The following is a 5,975-nucleotide window of genomic DNA, read 5'->3' as shown; positions in this document are numbered from 1 at the left end:
TTTTTTTTTTTTTTTTTTTTTTTTTTTTTTTTTTGATTCTGCATGTGTCTTCTGTAGCATTGAAAAGTCGTGTCAAGAAAGACAATTTTGAAACTGAAGTTTGATTTTGGGAAACCTGTTAAGTATGTTAGTGATTCAAAATACTTGATGTTATGAAATAAAATTCCAGATTACCATAAGTTATTTACTTTGCCAAAATGATGACTCAGAAATTTTAAAAGCAAAAACCTGTTATAGCTCTTTACAAATTTTGCTGAAGAGTAGCTTAGTACTTTAAGAGTACCTTGTTGTGCTTTTATTTCAAAGCTGAATTTACAGAAAAACCATACAACATCCTTTGAATTTAGTCAATATGTTCACACATGGAATTTCCTTTGCAAGGTTAACTTTTAGCTTTTACAATCCTTCACAACTTGTTTGAACTTTTACTGTTATCTTACTTAATTCAAAATAACCATTTAACCTGAGGCAAAATTTTACATTTCTATGCCTTCTTATAATCTTGTACTAAAAACACATTTTACTGTCCTTACCTAACTGAAATGTAAATATATTTTTAGTAGTCTCAATTACATGTTATAATGGTAACTCCTAGTACTTGTTACCTTTAAAGTAAAACCTAGTAAGTTTTTTTAATTATGTGCTAGGTGCAGTCAAGGTTTGACTTCTTCCAGCACAATTAAGGGCATGGTTAGTAACATATGTCCCCAGGCCTTACCAGTTGTGAAGCTAGCAAATTGAATCACTTTCAAAAAGCATTTTGTAACCTTAAAACATTTAGCAAACCCAGTATCTGACCAGCATAATTTAGTCCACCTATTTACATTTTGATGGCATCTGCATTTTACCAAATAATCTTTTAGGCTGTTTTTATTTCTCAAAGATTAAAGTCATGAGAACTAAAAGCTACCACAGCTTTTATCTTTCCATTAACAAATATTTGATCCAAGTGCTTATTTTTCTTTAGGCCAATGAATTAGTACTACTTTTATAAACATCACAAACACAACACATATATAACTACATAGCCAGGCAGAAGAAAACTCAGCAGCCACAAAATTTTTCATTTGCCAGTCTCTGAATTGGATTATAGTCTTCTAGGTGGATCTTTTTAGGGGACAAAAACATGCTGCTTCTTGGGCGTAATAAACAGGCATAATTGGGATGCAAAAGCAGATTTTGAGAGGGATCTATCTGCTTTTAGTTCTTGAGGTTCCATGATGAAAACAGATTTCTTCCCCAAATGGTGTCAGTAGTGCCTTCTGTTTTTCCCAAGGAGTCCCATGCCTCGCAGAGTTATCTTAGTCTCATGCATGCATCGAGCGGCAAGACAAAATGGAGAAAAGAATTCAGCCGACTGAGAAAAACACCCCTTTTCCAACAAAACAAAATCCAAGGGGGGGGATGCGAAATAAAGGCATTTTAAATATGACTGTAACTTGGATGTACACTTTTAATTAAGCTGAGTACTCTTTAAGAAAATTTTTAAAAATTCCTTATTGATTTATTTTTCTAAGACCACCAGAGTGGGCACAAAAGAACCAGTGAGTAGGCAAGGGTAGGAGCAAAACTGCAAATTTATTTTTGGTCACCCAGCTTCAGGGAAGAAGGTGTGGGGGTGAGGTCTGTCGGCCTCCAGCAAAGGAGGCCAAGAGAGTCACCCGGTGAAGCTCTCAGGCGGAGTTCCTAATACAGTCCCGACAGGAGTGGGGGCTGGGAAGTCCACGCCGTGGGCTCGCTGGGAGCAGCTTTTCTGAGAGTGGGAGGGCAATAGGTGGGGCACGGGCGTGTCGGGGGGCGTTCCGCAGGTGCGACCAGGTAAATCTTGGTCTCTTCGGATTGACATCACCTGGCACATGCCCGGTTGGTCTGCACCTTCCCGGGTTCCGGCTGCATTTTTGCACGTGCAGGAAAAGTTGGTGATGAAGAACCCGGAAGTGTGCCATCTTGCCTCCGTTTGTCCAAACACTTATTATCTGAGTTTAGTTATGCCAAGCAGTGGATATTTCTGGCTTTCAAACTTTCTTAAAGGCTAAGGGAAAGAAAAATTCAAGGCTGTTGAGGGGAAAAGAATAAACAAATTGCAAAGGTCATCCAGATATCAAACCAGAAAAGGTTTATTGCCTAACCCAGGATTGAACTCAGATGTCATTGTAAAATGGTGGAAGCTAACAAAACATTGTCATTGTTTCCGGAATTGGTGGGTTCTTGGTCTCACTGACTTCAAGAATGAAGCCGCTGACTCTCACGGTGAGTGTTACGGTATGTCTGGAGTTTGCTCCTTCAGATGTTCAGATGTGTCTGGAACTTCTTCCTTCTGGTGGGTTCCTGGTCTTGCTGACAGGAGTGAAGTTGCAGACCTCTGTGGTGAGTGTTACAGCTCTTAAACGCAGCGCATCTGGAATTGTTCGTTCTTCCCAGTGGGTTCATGGTCTTGCTGGCTTCAGGAGTGAAGCTGCAGACCTTTGTAGTGAGTGTTACAGCTCAAAATGGCAGCGTGGACCCAAAAAGTGAGCAGCAGCAAGATTTATTACAAAGAGCGAAAGAACAAACCTTGCACAGTATGGAAGGTGACCAGGAGGGTTGCCACTGGCTGGCTGGGGCAGCCTGCTTTTATTCTCTTATCCGGACCCACTCATATCCTGCTGATTGGTCTACTTTACAGAGAGCTGACTGGTCCATTTTGACAGAATGCTGATTGGTGTGTTTACAATCCCTGAGCTAGACACAGTGCTAGACAGAAAGTTCTCCAAGTCCCCACTAGGTTAGCTAGATACAGAGTACTGATTGGTGTATTGACAAAGCTTGAGCTAGACCCAGAGTACTGATTAGTGTATTTACAAACCCTGAGCTGGCACAGAGTGCTGATTGGTGCATTTACAATCCCTTAGCTAGACAGAAAAGTTCTCCAAGTCCCCACTAGATTAGCTAGACACAGAGCACTGATTGGTATATTTACAAACCTTGAGCTAGACATAGAGTGCTGATTGGTGTATTTACAATCCCTTAGCTAGACATAAAGGTTCTCCAAGTCCCCACTAGGTTAGCTACATATTAACTAATCAGAGTACTGATTGGTGTATTTACAAACTCTGAGCTAGACACAGAGTGCTGATTGGTGTGTTTACAATCCCTTAGCTAGACTTAAAGGTTCTCCAAGTTCCCACTAGACTCAGGAGCCCAGCTGGCTTCACCCAGTGGATCCTGCACCAGGGCTGCAGGCAGAGCTGTCCACCAGTCTGGCACTATGCACCCACACTCCTCATCCCCTCGGCAGTCAATGGGACCCAGCGTTGGGAAGCAGGGGGCAGCACTCATCAGGGAGACTCAGGCTGCAGGGGAGCCCATGGCATGGGGTGGGCGGGGAGCGGTTAGGGCATGGTGGACTGCAGGTCCCGAGCCCTGCCCTGAGGGGAAGCAGCTGAGGACTGGTCAGAACTTGAGCACAGTGCTGGCAGGCTGGCACTGCTGGGGGAGCCAGTACACCCACCGCAGCTGCTGGTCTGGGTGCTAAGCCCCTCACAGCGCTGGGCCAGTCTGAGTGCTGGGCCCGCTGAGCCCACCCCCACGCCCGCTGGAACTCGTGCTGGCCTGGAGGCACGTGGCCCCAGTTCCTGCCCGAGCGTCTCCCTCCACACCTCCCCACAAGCAGAGGGAGCCAGCTCTGGCCTCGGCCAGCCCAGAGAGGGGCTCCCACAGTGCAGTGGTAGGCTGAAAGGCTCCTCAAGCACTGCCAGAGTGGATGCCCAGGCTGAGGAGGGGCCAAGAGTGAGGGCTGCTGACACATTGTCACCTCTCACCATGAGGTTACCGGTCACACTTTCAAAGATGTAAAACAAGATGGAGACCTGCAGCAAAGTTTGCTACTGATCATACAGAATGCAAAGCACACTAGATTGGCTACAGATTAAAACCAACCTCATTAATCATTTTTAATAATTAAAACTTTACAGATAGTATAAACAGTGATCCTTATAATTCCTGACCTAGTAAAATGTCTTCTAAAAGGAAAAAATATTAAAACTCTCACTTAAAAGTTAACTGCTGGCAGAGTAGAGAAAGGCAGAAAAATTTAAAGTGCAGGGTTGGAAAGATGCCTGCAGGAAGAACATCTTATTCAACAGGGTGAGGAACTTAAGATGGGAGCAGGGAGCCTCTGATTCACCTGTCTATCCCTTAAAAACAGGAAAAGGCTGACATTCCCGATCCCTGGAAGTGACGGGAGTGGAGGGGAGGGAGGCATAGTTTCCCCTATCCTCAGAAAAAGCCAAGGACACAAAGGCTTAGAAGTAAAAGGAAAAAAAGGGGCATTTTGGTTCACATCTTACTCACCATTTCTCAAGCCCCTTGTTTGGGTGCCAAAATAGTTCAACTAATACTTGGGTCCTTTTCACATGACCAGGAACATTTAGGCACATGGGCACACTGAAGGGTGAGTAGTGCAGGGTTCTATTGGGCAAAAAGGAGAAGAAACACCAACAAAAAACTATTAGCAAAGTGAGAGGGGTTCCTGCTAAGAAGCACCACCTCACATATTGATTCCCAGGTCACCACAGAGGCTGAAGAAGGCAGACTCCTCCCCTGTGCAAGGCATGAATTCCCCATGGCTCCCCACCACCTTGCCCCAGTGAGCATGTCAGGCTACAGTCCACTGTGGGCATGCCCAGACAAGCCCTGGGCAGGTTCCCTCATCTGCACAAACACATCTAATGTAAACATCTGTGGGGAAGGCTGGAAATTCTCTAGGGACCCCTTTTTATCTGCCTAGACATTATGATGTCTCACTTACACTATTTGGAATTTGCTGAGATTCTTTAATTCGCAAATGTATGTTATTGACTGTACTGCAGATTTTGAAAGTCTTTGGGTATTTGGAAGTATGCCCCAATTTTACCTTTGGTTACTGAAATTGCACATATGTTAGACCTTTGAATATTGTCCTTCACGTTTTGAGGTTTTCTTATTTTTCTATTTCAAAGTATCTCTTCAGTCTCATTTGTTGTTCTATGTTCTTTATGTGGGGGAATTTCTATTGATCTATTAATTTGTTTACATTATGACCATTTTCTTTATATTCAAAGTGGATTCCTTGTAGGCAATAAGAAGTTAGATCTGGCTTCTTGGACATACTATTTTATGTTCAACATATTTTCCTACTATCACTTTTTTTTTTTTTTTTTGCTATTGAACTTAATACATTTTTAATTTCAGATACTTTAATTTTCATTGAAAAAATTTCCATTTGTTTCCTTTGTAACATTCCTTTGTCTCTGCTGATATTTACTCCCTGTAGGGCTCTTGATCCCCAACTCTCCTCCTGAATCTCATTTCTCTCTCTAACCCACAGAATGCCCATTAATTATTATTGTTTTTTTTTTTTTGAGACGGAGTCTCGCTCTGTCGCCCAGGCTGGAGTGCAGTGGCCGGATCTCAGCTCACTGCAAGCTCTGCCTCCCGGGTTTATTCCATTCTCCTGCCTCAGCCTCCCAAGTAGCTGGGACTACAGGCGCCCGCCACCTCGCCCGGCTAGTTTTTTGTATTTTTTTAGTAGAGACGGGGTTTCACCATGTTAGCCAGGATGGTCTCGATCTCCTGACCTCGTTATCCACCCGCCTCGGCCTCCCAAAGTGCTGGGATTACAGGCTTGAGCCACCGTGCCCGGCCTACCCATTAATTATTTTTGTTTTTGTTTTTCTCCTAGCCAAATTGACAGCAGAGTGTCTAGTGAGACTTGTAGCCACCTGTGCTTTTCCACTGTGTGAATGGGAAAAAAACATCCCAAGGAAAAAAGAAATAATGAAAATCACTTTAATGACAGTTCCTTTTTCAAATTTTGACTTCTCTTAAAAAAAAATCTGACTTGTTTATTTTCAGAATTTTCAATTAGGGTATTTTTAAGTTACTTTTTTTTTTTTTTTTTTTTTTACTCTAAAAATGTATCCAAAGTTCCCCGTCTCTTTTAAAACAAAACTACA

General features: G+C 43.0%; 1 long non-coding RNA gene across 2 annotated transcripts in view; it reads right to left on the bottom strand.

Annotated features, from left to right (window-relative positions):
* The window catches only part of LOC111546709, a 31,503-nt gene extending 26,957 nt beyond the window's left edge, over positions 1–4,546 (bottom strand). Inside the window, exon 1 of one of the 2 annotated variants that reach the window (XR_002732883.1) lies at positions 4,333–4,546. This is a non-coding gene — a long non-coding RNA (uncharacterized LOC111546709). The remainder of the gene's footprint in view (positions 1–4,332) is intronic. The other variant, XR_002732884.1, reaches the window with a different exon arrangement.
* Between the last annotated feature and the right edge of the window lie 1,429 nt (positions 4,547–5,975).

The sequence above is a fragment of the Piliocolobus tephrosceles genome, chromosome 4 (genome assembly GCF_002776525.5).
Source record: "Piliocolobus tephrosceles isolate RC106 chromosome 4, ASM277652v3, whole genome shotgun sequence".
Taxonomy (NCBI): Eukaryota; Metazoa; Chordata; class Mammalia; order Primates; family Cercopithecidae; genus Piliocolobus; species Piliocolobus tephrosceles.
Note: the sequence above shows the minus strand (reverse complement) of the source record. Positions and strands in the feature narration are given on the sequence as shown.